The sequence below is a fragment of the Danio aesculapii genome, chromosome 9 (assembly GCF_903798145.1).
Source record: "Danio aesculapii chromosome 9, fDanAes4.1, whole genome shotgun sequence".
Taxonomy (NCBI): Eukaryota; Metazoa; Chordata; class Actinopteri; order Cypriniformes; family Danionidae; genus Danio; species Danio aesculapii.
This window is the reverse complement of record NC_079443.1, coordinates 44,890,861-44,914,743: the sequence shown is the minus strand read 5'-3', so window position 1 is coordinate 44,914,743 and position 23,883 is coordinate 44,890,861.

Here is a 23,883-nt window from a genome sequence, read left to right as displayed (position 1 = left end):
ATAGCATTTATTTTACTTTTTTCTTTGTGTAAGAGACTTTATTATAACTCTCCTTCAAAAAACAAAATAGTAATTAACTAATATTGTCACAGAAGGAGGACATAGACCAAATACTGTGAGCAAAGGAAACGGTTTATTGAATTCTGTGGCAGATGAATCGTTTGACCAAACAGAGTCTATTGCAGCTTGGAAATGGAGCGGATGATATGGAGGGACTGGAGGATGAAGGTGGAATTGGGAGACAGACACCAGATGAGAACAGCAGGGAATCATACTAGGAAGAAGAGGGGTGAGGAACTCTGGAGATAACAGGGAAACGAGACAGGTATACTTTTCAGAAATGCTAGATATCACTGACCGTGAGAGTTTTTCTTCTGTCTAATGACAAGGCCAGACACTGAGTGATCTGATGTGCAGGTATTTATGGCTCTGGAGTGAATGGCTGGGGATGACGTGCAGGTGCGGGGCTAATCAAAACTCAGGTGAGGGTAAAAATTGGGGTGACTGTGAGCAGGGAGAACGACATAACTCCTGGCTGAACTATCATACACTAAAAAAAATTATGTCTGCAAAACTGTTGCAAACAATTTATATGTGTTGAATTTAAAGAAACAAATTAAATTTAGTTATGTTCAACTTAATTTCTTTGTTTAAATTCAGCCCAAATAAATTGTTTACAACCACTTACCTTAAAAAAATTTTGTAAATCCAAGGAATCATCTTTGAATCATTTTTTTCAGTGTAGTACGATGCATCGTTTGGGAAAAGAACAATGTAGTGACGAGTGTTTCCCAAAACGGTAGTTTCTCTGTCGCAGATCCATAATTTGAACCACGTTAGTTATAAACTAAAACACCCATAATGGTGCTTTAAACGGGGTGGAGTAGCAACTTCTTCAGAGAAATCCCATAATTTTTTTGTAAATTATATTGTTTTACACGCACACACATTAAAAAAAATCATTATTAGTTTTGGTAAAAACATGCACTCGTTTTCCATATTAATTGAAATATATGTAAATGGCACATATAGAGCCAATGTTTCCTTTACAAATATTATTAAGAACATTACATATTCTATTCTAAAACATAAAATCCCATACAAAAGCTAACACATATTCTAATATCAAATCATATAAATAAATAAATAATGAGGCTATTTATTAAGAAATTAGATTTATTAGGAAATGAAAATATCCTACTTTAATAATAATAATAATAATAATTATTATTATTATTAATAATAATATTATTGTTAGTATTATTATTATTAAGTTAGATATTGTTTATTTATTTAGATTTTAAGTCTACTTTTACAATTTGACACATTCAAGCCACTGGAGAAATGTTCTAACCAACAGGCCCATGTCATATACAGTACAGATACTTAATAAATAACCTACTATGAATAAAAAATCATTAATGTATGCTATATATTTTTGTTTTCGCAAGCTTTGGAGACGTAAAGTAAATTCCGCATTTAAATAATAGGTCACCTATTGCTTTCGTCATGAGTCATGGCTGTGTTCAAAATGACATCAATGTTTTCAAAGCGCAATTGTAAAGATGAAGATCGCTAAAATTGAACTGTAAAAATACTTTGAAAGTAAATTACACCTAAGATTGATGACTTTAATGCCTTTTTTATCATTCTGAGTTTAAATGTTGGAAAGTTCTAAATGAATAAGGCATAGGGGATTAACTGGAAATAGAACACAGCCAGGAACTTTGCTTCGAACTACAGCTCTAGAGGAAGTTTGCAATGCTGTTTGTAAATCTTCGTTGGAACGATGGATTTGCACCCCCCCCCCCAACCCCCCAAAAAATAAAATAAAAAATAAATAAAAACAATAATAATGTTAATATACAAACTAATATTAATAATAAAATCTTGGGTGAATCTTGATTTTATTTTCATTTTTAAATTTAATTTTTAAATGAACTCCATTCATTTAATGCACATATTACATGTACTAAGCGGATGCCCTTCCAGTTTCACATTTATTTAAAGATAAATCACAATCACAGCAGGAATTGCAAAGTCAAGCAACTGATATTTGAGGTGCAGAATTGTGCAAAATGTGTGTAACGTTTAGATTCTTTATAAGTGCCTAATAAACATTAAGCAAAAATACTGTATTTTCTGTATTGTATGAACTCTAATTCAAAATTGAGCCTAAAACAAAGCAAAACTAGTTCTTTCTCCTACAAATCTCCTGAATCCTGTACAGCATGGATCTGTCTCTATGCAGTACTTCAGGTTCTAGTCTCAAGCTGAGGCTGCGATTCTTTTTTTACTTACTCCCAGGGCCATTTATATCGAAGTTGATATTTAGCCGCACCATATTGGTGTTTCGTAATATCTAGTTTTTATGAGGTGTGTTGTTAGCCCAACACTCAACCCCCAACCCGGAGGACCAGAAAGTACACACATACACTATGGACAATTTAGCTTACCCACTTCACCTACAGCATGTCTTTGACTGGGGAAACCGGAGCACCCTAGGGAAACCCACGCGAACACAAGGAGAGCATGCAAACTCCACACAGAAATGCAAACTGACCCAGCCGGGGCTTGAACCAGCGTCCTTCTTGCTGTGAGGTGACAGCGCTACCCACTGCCCCAACGTGTTGCCCAGCTGCGCATTTATTCTTAGGTCTCATTTATTTAGTCTCCTTTTATTGCCCTTCTCCTTTTAGTTAAGTGAAAGATCTTGTTTCTAACAAGACAGCAGTCAGAGAAGAGAAAGAGAGCGGTCACCAGCTGGAGGCCGAGATGTCACGACGACTGAGCCCAGCTGGAACATCTGTCCCCGGCATTGGAGATCCTACATGTCTCCGTGTCACCATCAAACACTTCAGGCAGGAGAAAAGAGCCTCTGTCCTGCTTTCTCAGTCTTAGGTCTGAGTTGTCTTTATTCTCACACACAGACACACACGCACACACTCTCTCTGCTTTGCCGCAGTTCTCAGCTGGACCGAGATTACAGTTTTGTCACGTCTTCAGAGCTCTGTGGTCATCTGTAGGTTTGCTGTGATTTCCAGAGAGACTTGTGATGAGCAGAAGAACAGCATTTCAACATCTGTTGTCATGGTGTTGAATTGTGTGCAGATTTAGCAGCGTAACCTCCCACACTTGCAGTAGGTTGATGGACTTCTTTTGCTTAAAGTATAGCCTTTTTTTGTTTATTTGGTACTGCCTGCTTATAATATATCAAACTTTTTGTTTTTTATCAAAAAAGCTTCTTAAAGCTTCTTATTCACCAGTTTCTTAAATCAACCTTGTAATATTGTAGATTTTGTAAATTGTATTCATAAAGCCATATTTTGAATTAAATCATCTTTGCAAGTTTATATCAAACTACAACAAAACTATATATGCTTATCAATCTCACACGCGTTTTTTTTTCTGATTATAACAGTATAGTGGACTTTTTCTCTCGTTAAGTCTTTTTTGTTTTATTTCGGCTAGAAAATAAATAATACGTATTAAAAACCATTTTGAGGTCAATGTTATAAGCCCCTTTAAGCAATTTTTTTCGATAGTTAAGTATTTTTAATACTTGATTATGGCTTTACCTCTCAAAGCTCTGAAAGTCTACTCAAAGAATTTGTCAAACATGACCAATAGTATCTGCAACCAAGGCTCATCCTGAAAACGTACCGCTATATACATTTCTGGAGAGTGCCAAATACGTTTTTGCTACGTTTTTGTTTTTGCGAAACCACCAGAAGCTGCTGTGTACGCTTTTTGAGATCTCAAATTTCTCTCGCGAGTGCCATTCATGCCTGCTGTTCTTGCGTAAATCCACCAGAGGCCGCTGTCGACTGACCCAATTAATAGTGTTTTCAAAAGTACCGATTGACCCGCCCACTCAATTCCTAAACCCAACTGACAGTTTTAAAAAGCAATTCAGAAAAAGAAAGTAAACTTTTTTCAGATTTTACTTCATTCTAACCATGTTATTTACTTGTTTATTTAATTTTTTGGCTTTTGTATTTGTCTTACCTACTTTCTGTAACCGTTTTTCGCCAGACTCGAATCCTGTCATCGTGGTCAACTCCTCTCTGTGTCTCAAGTCCGCCAATGTATGTGTCAAGTTACCAGCAAACTGGTAACAACGGAAAAGCCGTCCATACGGAGGTAAGCAGTCAGTTGGTAAGCGTGAAAAGGAATGACATCATAAAGCCTCGTAACGTTCGTTTTAAAGACGAAATGCAGCCAAATGTAGCTCTGGCTACATAATTCAAGATCTTCAGAAATGTACATAGAGCTACGTTTTCAGAATGAACCTATATTGATGTTTACACATGACAGGACAAAAACACAGTTAATAAAGGAGTTACAAAATAAGTAAATAGAGAATACAAAATATACAAATTGTCAAATGTATGTATAGATTTATTACTGTGTGCATTATGTATAGCTAGATTATGTGCAAATTGAAACATAACCCAAGTATGTTGTTAGATAAATAAATAAATGTCTATAAATGGTAATGAGTAATGTTGGAAAGTATTTACCTCAGGTTTTTCCCAAGTTGTTTTATCATCAAACTGGTGACTGTTTCCTTTGTACTTTGCAACCCTCAAACTATAGAAGCCCCTCATAAACCTTTTGTGACCCCTAGTGGAACCACTGCTCTAAACATTTATATTTTTATTGTGTTTTGGGGACATTTGTCTCCCCCTTATTGCCAAACAGAAAAAAGGGAAGTGAAGTTTCACAAACTAATTTCGAGAGGAGCACCTGATATGATCAACTACAGCTGATCCTTATGGCTGATCATTAGCTAGCCTATCAGATAATTCCAAAACTACTATAAATATCCTGCCTAAACCTCATTCCATATCTTCATTTTTGGAAGACCCCCCCCCCCCCCCCCCCACCCCAACATATCCTTCCCTTCTCCCTCCTCCTTAATTCTATGATTGGGTGTCTGCACGGAGTTTGCATGTTCTCCCAGTGTTCGCGTGGGTTTTCCCCAGGTACTCTGGATTTCTCCCACAGTCTAAAAACATGTACATAAGCAAATTGTAATGACAGTCACAAGCACTTAACACATACATACTGAATCAATCAGAACCACCATAATAACCAAACTTTAGGTAAAAAAGACTGGGGGGCTCTCGAGAAATACCTGATCTCGTATTGCCCAGGGCAGCATCTTGTTAGGGGATCCATGGAGACTCAACCCACATCCACACCCCTCCCCGTTATTCACTTTTGTCTGTGAAAGGGCGGCACAACCACCGTCTGACTAGAGCGCCAGTTAAGCTTGCGCCGCTACTGCATCATGTAATCACATAATTACATTATGACTTTTTTTAACCAGTGTAAACTTGACCTCCTGTCTGATATCTCCATAAATAATTATCATTGGATATTTGCTTGCCCTATGATGGTACACTTAATTCCCCTATTTCACTTCTTTATTTTCTTGTTCATTTGCCAGCGGCCCTTTAAAATCCATTAAATAAATCCTATTCTTATACCAGTGCTTGAATAGCCTCTCTTGAAGATTCTTTAATCCCTCACATCCAGCGTTCGGCTTCTGGAGGGCTTTAAACTAATGTTACACATCACAGAGGTTGATAGATTGGTCTGCAAGGCTCCCGCTCAAATCAAATATGACCCCGGTTCATTTACACTGACTCCAATTATGAATGGAGTGAATTAATTCAGTGATGCTTTGCCTAATGAAATGTGATTCATATGGTTGTTTTAAGGCAGTGATTGGACATAAATCAATGGCTCTTCTACCTGATTGACTGTTTATAAAACAGACTGTGACCTGGACACTCATGTATGAAAATGTGTTTGGAATTGCTGCTGGATTCAACCTTATTCCGTCATAAAATATGGATTTTTTTTCCCCCTCTGCGCTCCGGCATATGTTTTACTGCGCTCTTCACCTCATTAATGCACAGTCAAACAGAGTTTAACCCTTAATGTATATTTCAATTCTGAGTATGCCTTTTTTATAGTGTATGATTAGGTAAAAGGGGCAGCACTGTGGCTCAGTGGTAAGCACTTTTGCTTTTTAGGAAGAAGGTCGCTGGTTCAAATCCCGGCTGGGTCAGTTGGTGTTTCTGCATGGAGTTTGCATGTTCTCCCCATGTTGGTATGGGTTTCCTTTGGGTGCTCCGGTTTCCCCCACAGTCCAAAGACATGCGCAGTAAGTGAATTGTATGAACTAAATTGGCCGTAGTGTATGAGTTTCCCAGTACTGGGTTGCGGCTTGAAGGGCATCCGCTGCAAGTTCATCAGCTGTTCATTCCACTGTGGTGACCCCTGATAAAAAAAGAGACTAAACTGTATTAAAATGAATGAATGAATGAATGAATTCATTCTGTTCCTATTTACTGTGACCTTTTATGTGAAGCTGCTTTGACACAATCTACATTGTATAAGCGCTATACAAATAAAGGTGAATTGAATTGAATTGAATTGAATTGAATAGGTAAAAGAAATTACACAAGGAATCCCACACAATGAAACTCCATATTTGGATTTTTTATTCAGTTATAGATATGGTTTTCATAACATCATTTAACCAGACGAAGTATCACTTCAATCTATAAAAAGGTCAAAAAAAGTCAACATCAAAAGTAGTTGGAGTAAAAATTATGGCCGCATAATGCAATTTAAAGGGCACCTATGATGAAAATCATCCTTTATAAGCTGTTTGGACAGAATTGTGTAGGTATAGTGTGTCCACAGTCATATTGGAGTGATAGAAAGACAATAAGTCTCTTTTTTTTAAATTTCCTGACGTTTCATTAGGATCCAAATCCCTCCCGTTTTGAGGCCGATCACAACGTGATATAGGAGTTCGGTTTTCCCCACCCACCGAATTGATTGAAAGCCGCATATTAACATGTCTCAATAGTAATGCGTATACTCATATCAGCAAGACAGGACGTGCGCAAAGCAACTGGGATTAAAAGATCTGTTCAGCTCTCTGTGATCATCAATCAATCATCTAATGTGATCAAGAATGAGTTTTACAAGCTTAAAACGTTTTTAAAACAGTGCATGTTTCTAATGAATTACAGAGATTTTACCATCTTTACTTTATCACCACAGCTGCGTGTCAGTACAAGCATAGTACAGCAGTGGATATTGTGTATCCTGTCACATTTGCCATGTAAAAACTGTACAAAGCTAAACGTGCACGCTGAGTGTTTCTGTGTGTGCGTGAATTTTGTAATGACATTGCGTGTGACTCATCGCAAAAAAAGGCTTGAATTAACTTCACAACAAATACATCAAATAATTATTGGGAAAGTTCTTACTGTAGTATTTCTCACAAACTGTTATCTGATGCAGCCGAGGCGGAGATTGAGGCACACTCTGACAGGCACGTGGGAACGGTGGGCGTAGAGAATCAGCATTAATGGCACAGGCAACAAAAACAGATCAGAAAATCTGAATATTCTGAAATAAATAATCTGATGGCTGTTTTGAGCTGAAACTTTACAGAGACGTTCTGGAGACACTAAAGACTTCTCTTAAATCTTGAAAAAGGGGTAAAATGGGTGCCCTTTAAAGGCATAAAAATACAGAAAACTGTTCATTTATGGATATTTTGACATGAATTAGAAAATGTCACATTAAAAAAGTGTGTTAAAGTTATGAAAGTGGACATTTTTTCAATTGTTTATAGCATCAGTTTTAGAAAACGGATTCACTTGTACAATTGAGCGTGTTTAGTTCTGTGCATGTTTGTGTTTGTGTTTGCTGTAGCAGATGTTTGATCTGTAATACAGCATCATTATAGTCACATTACAGAAAGACTGCAGTAGACGGACGCTTGAGTCTTTAATGTGACATCATTTCCACACTCCTGTAGATCTCTAAAGCTTCTGGATTGGGGCCTGGGGAAATAAAACATCTGCTTTACAGGTCTGCTGCTTTTCAGTCAAGTGTGTGTGTTTGTCTGCCTGCCTGCCTGTCTGTCTGTCTGTCTATCTGTCTGTCTGTCTGTTTATGTGAGTATGTGTCTGTCTGTCGGTATATGTGTCTTCCTGCCTGTTTGTCTATGTTTGTGTGTCTGCCTGCTGTTTATGTGTGTATGTATGTGTGTGCGCGCGTGTCTGTGCTCGTGTACGTGCATGCCTACCTGTTTGCCTGTCTGTCTATGTTTGTGTGTGTGTGTGTGTCCGTCTGTGCATGATGTGTGTGTGTGTGTGTGTGTGTGTGTGTGTATATATGTTTATATTTCTTTATGTGTGCGTGTGCGTGAATCTGTGTTTCTGTGTATGTGTGTGCGCCTGCCTGCGTGCGTGCGTGTGTGCATGTGTGTGTGTGCATCTGTGCATGATTCTATATTTGTGCATATGTTTGTATTTCTGTGTGTGTGTGTGCGCGTAAATCTGTGTTTGTGTGTTTCTGTGTGTGTGAGTGTGTGTGTGTGTGTATGTATGTGTGTGTGTGTGTGTGTGTGTGTGTGTGTGTGCATGTGTGTGCGTGTGCGTGCGTGCGTGTGTGTGTGCGCGCGCGCATGTGCGTGTATGTGTGTCCATGTGTACGTGTGTCTATGTGTGAATGTGTGTGTCTGACAAACCAGCCCCTACTTAAGTAAGTACCCCAAAGGAAGCATGTACTGATTGCGTGATTGCATTCAAAATCCTTCTTCGGCATGTTGAGTTGCACCCTTGAGCTGCTCTCTGTCCCTCCAGCAGATGATCCAGATAAAATGTTGACTCTGAGTCCCTCTTGAAGATGATACGCCGAAGCTCATCTCTGGACGTTTGAGTTTGGCGGCAGCTGCTGCTTCTCAAGAGTGCAGAAACCAGATGTCACTTTACAAAGTAAGATATGCGCTCAGATCAGTTTTATAGGTCAATCGGGAGGTTCAATCATTTTTATTGTGGCCTGCGTTGTTCACAAAATTACCTTCTCAGATTACAACAACTATTACAAACATAGCAAACACTGATTTCCTTTATATATTCATTCATTTTCTTTTCGGCTTAGTCCCTTTATTCATCAGGTATCGGCACAGCGGAATGAACCGCCAACTTATACAGCATATGTTTTACACAGGGAATGTTCTTCCAGCTGCAAGCCAGAACTGGGAAACGTCCATACACACTCATTCACACACATGCACTACAATTTAGCTTACCAAATTCATGTATATAGCACATGTCTTTGGACTGTGGGGGAATTTAGTTGAAACCTGATTAACTAAAGACATTCATTGTCTTGACTTTGTGCTACCACAAATATACCGTGAACAGCCATGATTTAATAGTAAAAATATATATAGAATAATTCACATTCATTTTTTTTACATGACTATGGTATATTTGTTAGTTTTTTTATTATCACCGGTCAGGTAAATTAGAGTTTATGTTACTCCAATGACATAAACAAGATAGCATATTAACAACCCAGGCTCATTCTGAAAACGTAGTCCCGCGGACGTTTCTGGAGACTGCATCCAGTTATGTAGCCGGAGGTACGTGTGGCTGCATTTCATTTTTTTTAAGCAAATGCTATGAGGTGGTGTGACACTGTTCCTTTTAGCGCTTACCGACTGACCGCTTGCCTTCGTGTGGAGGGCTTTCCTGCCGCAACCAGTTTGTCCGGTTAGCTCGTACTGTACGTCGGCCGACTTGACACACAGAGAAAATGACCATGACGACGACCGGGTTTGAGTCCGGGGAAGAGCGGTTCCAGAAATCAGGTAAGACAAAAACAGAATCCAAGAAACAAAAGTGAACAAGTTCATAACTGGGTGAGAATGTGGTAAAATCCGAAAACATGGTTTAAAAAATCAGACGAGGGCTTTTCTTTTTCTGGACGGCTTTTGTGAATTGTTGATTGGGTTTAGGGAAGTAAGCGGGCGGGCGGGTGGGTCAATCGGTAAAATTGGTTGAGTTCACCCAGTCAATCATTCAGCCAGTCAGACACACGGTCATTCGACAGCGGTCTCTGGTGGGTTTACGCGAGAACAGCGCGGGCACGAACAGCACTCACGAGAGACATTTGAGAAGCGAAAAAGCGCACATAGCGGCCTCTCGTGGATTCGCGAAAACAAAAACTGCAAAAATACGTACCTCCCGGGACGGAGGTATGTCGCGGTCTCCAGAAACGTCCGCGGGACTACATTTTCAGAATGAGCCTGGGTTGAAATTATACCTGTAAATAGATGAATTACTTTGCCAGAGATGGGTTGCAGCTGGAAGGGCATCCGCTGCCTAAAACATATGCTGGATAAGTTGGCGGTTCATTCCGCTGTGGCGACCCCAGATTAATAAAGGGACTAAGCTGAAAATAAAATGAATAGATGAATTACATGAATTATATATTTTTTGGTGTTGAGTTATTATTGGAACTTGATTATTTATAATAGTCTTTTTTTTAAGTATTAATAATAAATTATAATAATTAACCCCAAAACACAAGTGAAAAATTCAGAATAGAGGTATATTCAATGTAGAAAACATTCACATCATTATAATGCACCATGCCTACATTAATAAAGTACATTTTTCATTCATTGTAATGAATTGATAATAAATTGCACTATATTAATGGTAAATAAATAAATCTGACCAAGACTGTTTTTTAAAAGCCCAGTATAAACTTGAACATCTTGCATCAAATCCCTTCTCTTCAAACCATAATCTGAGCTATCATCTCCAAATTAATTTTCCAGCTCCACTGTACGTCAACAATTGTCATATTTGTGTGTATTTTGGTTTTGCACCTCAGGAGCCGACAGACTGTGTGTTCTCCTCTGGGTGTTTCATGTCTGTAAGTGAGAAGAGCAACCTAATGAAGATGAAGCCAAAAGCGTCTGGCTCAGCCCTCCTGGGTCCCAGCACTCATCACATTTACACTCACGCCCGAGTCAATGCAAGTAAGAATCTAAGCTTTATTCATTTGTTTATGGCCGACAAGATCTCATCCAACACATCTGAGGTTTATACTCTCTCTTCAGTCGGTTTTTAGCTGTAGGAGAGCGACTCTTTTTATTCTCCGGGGGAAGCAGACGATGAATCCTGCCATGTTTCACAAGCACTCGTGTCCTTGAGGGCTCATCATTTCAGTAAAGTTTAATGAAGTCTTTACAGTCACCGAGAGCATAAGCTGTCGCTCGTCTGCTCCCAAATTCAGATGGAAATATTATGTGGAAGATATTTGCTTTGTATTCGACTGACAGGATATTTTTTTCAGTTAGTATTAGTGTGATGTTAAATAAAAGTATAAAATGGTATAAAACTGAAGAGAAATGTTTAGACGTCGCCTTAAAAGCTCCAGTGAGCGAAGCAAGAGTCACGAGAAGAGGCAAAATTAGACTTTTTTTTTTTTTGGAAGACTGCACACAATCAAAAGAAGATCAAAACTGTCTTTAAATAAAATAATCATAATGTATTGCTAGTTTTTAAAAAAGGAGAATCAAAAAAAATTGGCATATTATTCTTTCTGTCAAGATGTTGTAAAGTGCTTACAACAAACAATAAGTGATGCAACAAAGTATGTTCAGAATTGCCGCTTGTTTTAATCTTATCTCATCGTAAAATATGTATTTTTCCTCTGTGCTCTGGCATATGTTTTACTGCACTCTTCACCTCATTAACACCAGTGTTGGACACTGGGCCGGATTTAGTGATTTGTGGGCCTTAAGCAACTCCAGCATGTGACCCCGAGTCCTGAAATGCACCCTTTCTATTTTTAATTTTTATTTATTTAGCTGTTTTGTTTATTACTCAATCTTCTTTTCTACGTTTTATCTCAACATAAGCTTGACATTTTAAACAATTAGATTTCTTAATATGAATTTTCAACTAAAAATAAAATAAAAAAGTCATTTGACTGCTGGATTGCTCCATGATTGAGGGTGGTGGATACGTTTTTTCATAATATTATTATTACTTAACATTATGTTATTATTATGATAATATTCTATTTTATTCTATATTAAATAATATTTAAATATGTAAAAAAAAAATGATGTAAAATAGGATATAAAATGATGTTATTTATAGTTTATAGGTTTAATTTATACTTCTAGATATTTAATGGGGGCCCCCAGATGTCCTGGGGCCTTAGGCAGCCTCTAACCTTGCTTATTCGCTAAATCCGCCCCTGGTTAGACATGTTCCTTTAAAAGAGTATTTGGTTATAGTTATGTCTTACGAATAGTAACTGAGTTACATAATTATAAAAGTAACTAGTTTACCAAGGAAAGTAACTATTGTGTTACTTTAAAAAATCTAATTTGTCAAATAAATATAAAACATTGTACACTATTTTAATGTTGTTGTGGAACAATGTGAGAGGCAACCATCAAATTCAAAATATCATTATAAATATTATCATTACTATAGTTAATAGTTGGTTTATAATACTGTAAATAGATGGTTTAGAATTTGAAGTATTTATTTCACAGACCACAACACACAAGACCTAAGGTGCTTCATTAAATTAGAATTACTAATGCAGAGAGACTGTTGCCTTTCACCTCAATGAGGGAAAAGGAGTGCTTATATTTCTACTTTGCAAACGCTATCTTTGAACTTGGATTTGCCATCATTCAGACTCCTGGTGGTTGGTGTGTGCCACTGACACTCCCGGATTATTGAACACCTGCACTACTCTGTCTCTGATTGGCAATCGATGGAAATGTACTCTGTCAAGCCAATCATCACGTTCTCAGTTACACTATGTTCACAGACACACCAATCATCATCACTGGTTGGTTATGTGTCCCGCCCCAGCCTCGAACACACACACACACACACACACACACTCACCTCAGAGAAAGAGAGGTCTTATGACTGAGAGAGACGCTGCTCACATAAAAACTACTTCCGTGTTCTCAATTATAGTAACGTGCATTTTATTGTCAGTAACAATAACGCTGTTGTAATGGGGGAAACAGTAATTCATTTGATTAGACGTTACTGAAAAGTATCGCCTTTAGTAACGCATTTATTTATATGGCCGTTATTCCCACACTCTCAGAAAAAATGATACAATGTTGTTTTAAAGAAGGTACAAACCCTTGGCAGTATCTTTTTATGGAACAGAATTGTACCCTAAGTCAAAGAAGCAAAGTTGTACCATTGCAAAGTTGTACCATTAAAGGTACCATTGTACCTTTAAGGACATGATTTGTACCATGGAAAATCAAAATGTACCTTTGGTTTTTAAAACCTGCAGAGACAATATTGTAAATTCATCAAAGGTTCAAATCTGATCCATGAAGGTACCACTACAGTGAAAGGACGCTTTCTACCGTAACAGTGTCAAATGTGTTCCTTCAAGAACTGTTTAAAGGTATTTTGCTACTGTATATCCAAAACGTCTCAATTTATTTTCAGTAAATATAAAACATCAAATAAATTTTAAACAATGTTCTTAAAAAAAAGTTTCTTTTTGTGTAAATGCACCTTCTCCATTTACAATAAAGAATAAAAATACTTTACACAAATCTAAAGATCTAATTCTTGCTAAACATTTCACTACACTTTTCACAAAAATGTTACAGAAATACATTCTCCCATGTACAATATAAAACTTTTTTTTCTCTAATTTTCACACAATACCTTTATAATCACCTAAAATATCAAATTATTAAAATTATGCAAAAGTATTGTGTAAGGAGATATGCACAATGTTTGATTAGTTTTACAATAAAATGTCCGCATGAACACTTTTGCCAGCTCATGTGTGTAGTGGAAAGCAAATGCCAAAAGGTGCGAATATCAATAATGAAAATGTATTTATCAGAAAATGCTTACCAAATATTTATTAAAAATGCCTTAAATGTTTAGTTTACAATATCTATAGTTTTGTTTTACAAGTTGTTTTGTATTATAGAAATTAATAATTAATGTTATGAGGTTCTTTAAACATGCTTTTAAATGATGATTCATGTTTTAATTTGGAAATTATTCATAAAATCACTTTGCCTTTCCAGTATTATTTATTTTCATAGATATTGTAATAAAAAAGTTGTCCACGCTTATGTACATTTTATTGAGAACAATTGTGTACCTTCACTTTAATTGTACCATAAAAGGCTCAGAACAGTATCATAAGAGGTATTTTCTGTAACATATAAGGTACGACTTTTACAAAGGTACAAAACTGTTCCTGAAGGAACATTATATGTACTTATATGTTTTTTTTTTAAGAGTGCATAACTGATTAACACACAATCAAACAGAGTTTAACCCTTAAATTAAAGTTTTGTGTCAGATTTTTTTGGATCACATGCTTATACTGAATTCAAATCATTCATTCATTCATTCATTCATTCATTCATTCATTCATTCATTCATTCATTCATTCATTCATTTATTCAGTTTCTTTCGGCTTAGTCCCTTTATTCATCAGTGGTCGCCACAGTGGAATGAACCGCCTGGATTCAATAGGATTATACAAAAATCCCACATTTAAATTTAGACTCAAGTCACATTTTGCTAGACTTGGTAAAGATTTGATATCAGACTGAATTGAATAGAAGTAACTTTAAGTCAGAATTTGATAGGGTATGAATAATTGCGGGTTTGACTGTATATAATCAATTTATTTGTTCTTTAAAAATGGGAATCTAGCATGATAATGTACAAAACATGTTTTTGCTAAAATCTAAATTTATATCTTTCAAAGTGCCTTCTGTCAGGATTTCTTATAACGTCCCATATGTGGCATCAATTGTTGTCCATACAACACAGTGAAAACAAATAAATATTTATAATTATATAACATATAATAATTAAAATAATTATTCTAAAAAATCTTATGTCAAATGGGTTTGAGCCAAAACCAGGCTGATGTCTTTGTAGTCTGAACCCAGCATTTCTCTATTTCATCCTCTGACTGTCTGTTCTTGGTCTAACAGGTAAAAAATGTCCCTGGAAGGCACATGTAATCGTGAATTTCCCTTTTCATTTTACTGAGACAGCAGCGTAACCACAGCCTGGTCTCATGAATGAATTGACATGAAATAAATATGGAAGCTTTTAAATTGCAATCTCTCTAAAAGGTCGTCGACTTTAAGATCGCATTACAGCTCGTGAAAAAGAGCCGCGCTCTTTACAAAGCTCACACATAATAGTGGATTCATTATGGTGATTCCAGCGCTGGGGGAGATAATGAAGAACATGACACAGGTTTATCACTTGACAAGATGATAAAAGCTGCTACGTAACCAGATCCAGGATGAAAATGGCCTCTCTTCATCAACCCACAAGTGTGCTTCTTCAGCTGTGGGTATTTTTAGACTTTTGTTCATAGGGTATGTTTATACAGTGATTTCGTCTAAAGCTTTTTAAAGTTATTTTGTGCATTCACTTAAATTACAACAGTACAGTGACGTTTAAAATGCAGGTTTCTTTCATATCTCCCTCTGTGTGAAATACAAAGATTCAAATGTAGACATCATGCATATTACAAGTTAAAGTTGTACTGCAGATTACAGGATCTTATGTAAGCACATAGTGTTTCTTTACAAAGTGTAATTGACAACTACTGGCTTGGTATGCTTTTTACAGTCCCTTTAAACAGTACTTTACAGGTCTTGTCTTACATGATCATATATAATTGTGTATTATAGTCAGCTGTTGATAAATCACGTATCTCATCATTTTAAGATGGTCTAATGAAACAATGGTCTAAGTAATCATCAGTGTTGGGAAATAATGCGTTAGTAATGTGTTATTATTTTTGACAGTAACTAATACTTACTTAAAGTAATACTTAAAGTAACACATTACTTTAATTTATCAACTTCGTTATCATTACAATATGATGCGATTGTCCGTTACTTGGTAAAACATTAATTTTAACTCATTTATTTTAAACTTTAGTTGATGTGTAATGTAGCTGTGTGAACATAAACAACATCTCTGCATGTAAGACGCTCAAAGTTCAATGCAAAGGGAAACATTAAAAAAATACATCCGGGCTAGTGAGACCCAAAGGACGATTACTTAGTAAAACAATGAAATATATAGAAAAAAAGTTGTCAAAAATGAACTTAAACATATTAAAAATGGACATAACTGTCAAATGAAAAAGATATTTTGAAATTGGAAGAAAAATAAGCCCTTTGGGACATAAAAAGTGCCAAAACAGAGTGAGAATCAGTAAACAGACCTTTAGACAATACAGCGTGAGTGTAATGCAGCATCATTACCGCTAAAAGACCTTCATGAAATGTAATCACCTACTCTTGTGTAATTTACCAGCTGTTCAATTATGCATCCCTGCCTTTCTGATTGAGTCTGGCAGATCCAGCTCAAGCCTCTTTTAAGGAAAAGAGCCGCCGTGACCCAAAGATGCTATAAAAAGTGAAGTGCTTTCATAGAGGAAAATAGAGATGTCAGTACCCTGCAGTGAAATGAACCGTTTGCTCAATGTATTTTTTGACAAGTAGGGCCTCATTCATTTGACCAATTATTTCTTTTGTTCGTTTCACATGCCATTGTTTCAATGGAACCAACAGGAATGAAAGACTTTAACCGTGCTAGTCGACTAGTTAGTGCACTGACTGCATCCATTTGGAGTTTGGAGGAGGATGGCGAGCCTGAAGAAACCTTCTGTCAGCTCTTGCTTATAGGAGCCGAGAGAGATTTCCCTCAGAGACCGGCCGCATGAAATATTTATAAAGAGGAAGTAGACTGGATCGCAGACACTAAAGTGAGAATTAATTCTGAGGGCTGAAAAACTAGATCTCACCGAGGGTGGCTGGAACGCTTCACTGAGTGTCCGGTATAGGTGCTGGTCATTTCCAAAAAACTAGACAAGAAATCTGCTCACCATGGCCTGTCAAAATCAAACAGGTTTGCTTTGAAAAAAAAAAAAAAAATTCCATCGAAATGAACATAATATTAAAAAAGGTTGACTTAAATGAATATGCCTGAGTTTTTACATGTAGTGTATATGACATATACAGATGAAGTCAGAATTATTAGCCCCCCTGAATTATTAGCTCCCCTGAATTATTAGCTCTCTTGTTTATTTTTTTCCCCCAATTTCTGTTTAACAGAGAGAAGAATTTTTCAACACATTTCTAAATAGTTTTAATAATAATAATATTTTAAATTAATAATAGTTTTAATAACTCTCTAATAACTGATTTTTTTTATCTTTGCCATGATGACAGTAAATAATATTGTACAAGATATTTTTCAAGACACTTCTATACAGCTTAAATCGACATTTAAAGGCTTCACTAGGTTAATTAGGTTAACTAGACAGGATAGGGTTATTAGGCAAGTTATTGTATATTGAAACCAAAATATAAAGCTTAAAGGGGCTAATAATTTTGACCTTAAAATGGTTTTTAAAAAATTAAAAACTACTTTTATTCTAACTGAAATAAAACAAAGAAGACTTTCTCCAGAAGAAAAAATATTATCAGGCATACTGTGAAAAAATTTAAAGGGGGGCTAATAATTCTGACTTCAACTGTATATTTTTTAATTTACATAGTTTTTGCCTACCAAGTTGTTTCACAAGTTGTCAAAACTGAACCACTTTGTAGTTGGGAAAAAAGAAGAGAGGATCAAAAACAGCTATGAACTACCAAAGACAGCAAAAACAATAGATACTTGTGATGATCCGCCGCTGAGACTGCAGCTCTGCACAAGACGTTTGGCCAGCGGAGAAATTAAAATGATCGTGCCCAACTGAGCCTGGTTTCTCTCAAGGTTTTTTTTCTTCACTTTCGCCAATTAGTGAAGTTTTTTTTTCCCTCTCCGCTGTCGCCACTGGCTTGCATGGTTCGGGATCTGTAGAGCTGCGCATCGTTGGTTTTGCTCTTCAGTGTTTGGACTCTCAGTAGTGATTATTAAATCACACTGAACTGAGCTAAACTGAACTGAACTTAAACACTACAAACTGAACTACACTGTTCCTATTTACTGTGACCTTTTATGTGAAGCTGCTTTGACACAATCTACATTGTATAAGCGCTATACAAATAAAGGTGAATTGAATTGAATGATTAGAGTTTTTGCAAGAAAAAATGTGTCTAATTTGTTTGTTTGCACACTGTTTTTTTATGTTTGCACCCTCTCAAGGCCTTTTCACAATGAACGGAATTAAACACTGCAAATTTAAGATATGATTTTGTTCTTTAATTTAAAAAAAAGACTCCATTGGAGCTATTTATTTACAATGTAGTGTTGTTTTACCGACAAGTCTCAATTTTTTTCCTCCCATTGCCCTGTGATGAAATGGGATGCCCTGTTAGAGTATTTTACATTATGTTCTGGAACTTTCTGATAATAGCAACAACAGCTCATTGGAAATACCAGCCCAATCTCACAAGGAAACGTACATATTTTACGTTTTGTCAGATTAGGGGCTAAATCGTACAAAAATGTATGTTATTTAAAAGGAGGTGTGGCACCAAACCCCACCCTAAACCCAACTGTCATTGGAGGATGAGCAAATCATACACATTTGTACAAATCCATACAAATTAGCCACTAAATCAAAAAGCTACGAATTGCCATGAAATAGCTTTGGAAATATGTGCTTCAGTCAACAACCTTTGTTCCTTTTCACACTAATGATATTTACAAGAACTTATCTATGAATAAGGATTTATTTTTGTCTTTTGCACAAAACCAAATAAATAACACAAACCAATTGATTTGTAATCAAATCATGGCAAATTTGTTCAGTAGCTCAGTTCCACAAAAGAGATGCTTTAAAATCAAGGTAAAACTCTGTGCTTGTAGTGCACTTTTCTCTAAAGTTTGCTTTTGAAAACACTATTGGTTAGTTTTAGGGAAGGATTCAGGTCAGTGATTAGCTGGTCTTGGAGATCTGTACGACAAACTCCGCCTTCTTGTGAACATACAAGAAGGACACGTATCTGAAACACACAACAAAGTGTACACTATGTAATGTCTTTCAGATTTGCTCAAATGTAGACAGTGCCCTCTAGTGGATTTGGCATCTGAAACATACAATGGAATGTACCCAGAGCAACGTATTTTTAGATGTATTTTTTAGATATATTTTAGATGTATTTCCAATGAGTTTGGGCTTGATAAAAGTAACAGAAACTACACAAATATAAAAAAAATATATATATGTGGCAAGTAATTTAAGCTTGTCACACATAAATTCTAAATACTCCAATTCTAAATACTCCAATTGAGTTTGTCTATTGTGATTGTTATTTAGAACGCATCGCTTTAAAGTTCCATATTGGGGAGACAAACAGAAGTCACATTATGCTATTTTGTTTCTTTTTTCCCTTTTCTGCAAACCTAATCTCCTAATTACATTGTGAAATATCTGATATTTTGATTCTCAGATATGTGTAAGACCATTTACTCTGTCTTATACACATACTGTAAAAGAAATCTGTAATTTTACGTTTTATTTCAAGCAGCTGGGGTGCCGGGAAAAAAAACGTAAAATTACAGCTGTTAAATTACAGAAATTCACCGTAAAATAATGGACATTAAATTACAGAAATTTCCTAATATTTAAATTTCTGGTAAATTTCTGTAATTCAACCTCTGTTATTTTACAGTAAATTTCTGTAATTTAATAGCCGTTATTTTACGTTATTTTTCAAGCACCCCTGCTTTTTTTACAGTGCAGGTTAATAATGATAATCATATTATATATGACAGGTGATAGTTGCCGCCATGTTTATGGATGTTCATAATTCTTTACTACATATTTATTCATAATTGTCTTCTGCCATACATGAAAGTGAGTGGCTGTTCAACTGGTAGAGGAATAGAGTAAATGTTCCAACATAAACCGTGTGTATCTTAAGTAAATGAAGCACATCGTCCAGTAATGTTTAAAAATACTTATTATTGGCATCTCCATAGACATCAGCGTGTATTTTACAAACCATAGATCTTATGTTTTGCTAGAAGTTAAGTGTATTTAAATGTATGAAACCTAAAATAAGTGTCATTTGTTTGAAATTACTGATAATTTGTGATTCATGACTAACACGCGAACCTATTTTTATGCTTAAGCGTGAGCTATCAGATATGAAATTTGTCTATCGGTGCGAGAAAGGGTTATTAAAGCATCTTATTTAAATAATTAGCGTAATATACAAGAAAGGGTTATTAAAGTATCTTATTTAAATAATTAGCGTAATATAGATGTAAGACAAGTGATGTTATAAAGTATTCTGCATGTTTCTTCTGATTGATTAAAACTTGTGTTCTCCCCGAGTTCGTAAAGGCTCCGCCCTCTTCTAAAAAGTGGGCGTGGAACAGCAGCTCATTTGCATTTACAGAGGCACACATGAAAACAATATATTTTTACTTCTGTTCAAAAAAAATTTAACACTATATTAATCTTCTGTGAGGTATTTTGAGTTGAAAATTCACAGACATTCTGGAGATACTAGAGAGTTAAATTACATCTTATTATAAAGCACAATGGAACCTCTTAAAAAAGAAAGAAAAACCTGAATTTATCACTAAAGTGCTTTTACTAGTAGAGCAATGCATTATCAACACAAAGGTCATGGGTTTGATTCCCAGGGACATGCATACTGACATCCTGTATATCTTAATGTATGCAATGCATCAGCCAGGAGAATTAATGTAATTGAATCAGTTTGTTTTCCATTTCCTGGTGCTAGGCTCTCCTACTCGGTCTGCTCCAGAATGAATATTTCATAAGTTGAGGAAATATCCCTCTACATGCCAAATCCCTTTGAAAGCCTCAATGGCACAAAAGTGATGTACTTTTTACACCCAGTAATGTATTTGGCTTGAGAAACAATAGCCGCATTATACGCCGTGCCCCTGGAAAGGGAAAGTGCGCTGGCTGTTGCGTGCATCTAGAGTTCGGTGTGGCACACAAGCGCAATCTTTGCCTACAGCAGCATAGAGGAAAAAACTGCCTTCACACTCAATCCTCTGTGTCAGAGTATAGTCTAAAATACAGTGGGGTCAAGCTGTCTGATTTTTAATGCATAAATGATGAGATCTTCAAGAAATATTACCCTTAAAAATGTTTACTCATTACCGATAGCGCATAATTTATCTCACTGTCCGTTGTTGCTAAAGGTCTTAATGCAGAAGCATAATTGATAAACTATTCAGCTGAATGGAGTGCTAAATTCCCCTTTGTGTTTTGGCATGAACAGACATGCTGTGCAAAATATGAGCCAGGAGCTTTTCATCTGCACCCTTCTCACTTTCTCTCCCACACACACACACACATGCAATAGTGACTCTGGGACTCACTGGTTCCTCTGGCATTCAGAGGTTGTCCTGCCCTCCTAGTGGTACTCGGTGCAGGGAACTTCATTTCCAGTCTCTCTGTATGGTTTAAAAATCTTTCTTTCTCTCCAGCTTTCTTTTGGGAATTAGCACGTTTAGACGCAGGCCCGGATTGGCTAATCAGGAGAACTGGGAGAATTCCCGGTGGGCCGGTCTGTTTTTTTGGCCGCGAGGGCCGGTGTCACTAGCTGCTTGCACTCTCAGCAAGTCGCACTTTTTCCATTTATTTATTTATTTGACCACAGCCTCACTCTTTTTATTCATTATATTGGCGTTGGCGTAAACAGATTTTTTGCTGTGCAATATATTGTCACAGAAGTTGTTGTGATATTATTGTCATTTTTAAATCAGTTTATGCTGCTGATTATATAATAATTATACAACAGCATAATAATAATGTAAATACCCGTAAATACTTTCAAGACAAAAGACTTTTCATCATTAAGGTTATTTAGATCCGGTAATCTGGTGTTAAAATGATAAATGTCCTATTATATATTCTATTAAATGTACTAATAAGTACATGTCTATTCATAAAATCTCTGATACCGGTGAGGGAGAATGTATATGTCATTGTAAAATGGCTTTACGGTTATTTGTCTGTCTGTCTGTCTGTCCGTGCATCCATCCCTCCGTCTAAAATTATATATGTCATCATATTGTTTTATCATTCTATTTCTATTTATCCATCCATCAATCAATCCATCCATCTACCCCTCCATCCAAACATGGATCCATCTTTCTAATCTCCTTTACAGTTTTTCTCAGTGGCTTTGGTGCATTTCTCACAACACTATTTACATTTGCACAACAGGTAATGCATTTCTCAAAACAATTAGTACAAACTGCAAAACCTAATAATCTGCAAAAGTGTGTCACTTGCTCAAAATGGAGAGCTCATTCCTCAAAAGCAAGTATTGATATCAATGAAAGAGTCAGCGTCATCAAGATGAAAAGTCCTGACACCATTGTTTATGAACAAGATAGTCAAATGGCTTTGTCATGTTTTCATTATGACAGTTTACTCTAGTAAATTTTTTCCAATGCAAAAAACTCAGATTTTGGTGACACTTCCTGAAAATGCTCAAGACAGCACTATATACTATTTGCACAGCCATTTGAAAACTACAGTAAAGTTAGACATCACTGAGTTTAGTGATATCTGTGTACAAGACACTGAATATGTATGTTTCACCTTTTTACTGCATATGCTCTTTACAATTCTAATTTATTCACAGCATTCTGCAAAAGAATAAATACACCATTATTTACAACAAACAGAAACTTCCTTTGGCTAGAGCTGTGCACAACTGTAAACAATACTGCAGTATATATTGGAACTAAACCTACAACATACATACTGTAGGTCTGTAAATCATTCAGGAAATTGTTCAATTTAGAAGACATTTTCAAAAAAAACATTAAAATGTTTTATAAAATTTGCATGAAAGATTTTAAGAAACTAGCCCAACATTTTTGTATGCAGTGACTCAAGTAAAGAAATGATGACTTAGTTTTAAATGGAATAACTATTCAGCATTCACAAGTTTAGTTAATTTTGACTGACATGACATAAGCAAATGATAATGTTATAAACAGCAGAGAGTTGTATGAAAGCAATTGATGCATGTCTATAAGCATTTACAGTTTGTTGGAAGGAATGAGATACTGCTACTATGATGTGCACAAATGACTAACTGTTTTGAGAAATGCATTAACTGTTGTGCAAATGTAAATAGTGTCGGGAGAAACGCACCAAAGCGAGAAAAACTGTAACAGTTTAAAATATTTCTTGACACTTTTATTAAATCCTTTGCTGAATAAAAGTACTCATTTATTTAAAAGCTTTAAGAGGAGAGTTATTTGTTTTTCTTACAAAAGACATATTCTTGACTCATTCTTTTTTGTTGAATCAAATATAATGGTCTAATTCTTCTGAGTGCTGGCTGATTTGGCTTTACTGAAGACTTCCTAGAGTTCCCACGGGAGAGAATTAATGTGAAAAAAATTACTTCCAGAACTGAAGCTGCTAAAAAGTTCTTGCTATGGAACAATACAATGCCAAACCGACTGCAATTATGTTGTCTACTTGTTTTAATGTTTTTCTTATTCAGTTTTTTAAGAGGCACAATTGGTGGGCAGAGAGCAGTTTCTGCAGGCTGTTTAAAGCTGGTCTCATTTATTTCAGGCCAGGTGGCTGTCATTGTGCACATTCTGCTTTGAATGCATTATGACAGCCTACAGCGAGGTCTTTAATACTCTACACCTATTTTAAAGCTTACCTCAGGTCAAACAGATCAGACTGTCCTGCGGCGAGGCACTGCACTGAAAGATAGATTGCAAAGCACTGTCACTTAACTGTAAGGATTAAGTTTGAACTGTGTTTAGGGTGATTCTGTGGACTGGCTTGATTTATTCATGGATAAAACACATGAGTCACAGTGCTAAAGCCATAAATCACTAATATACACATTATCATAGATCGACACATTAATCTCTGTCTGTTTGTCGAAAGCTCTTTATCTATCTATCTATCTATCTATCTATCTATCTATCTATCTATCTATCTATCTATCTATCTATCTATCTATCTATCTATCTATCTATCTATCTGTCTATCTGTCTATCT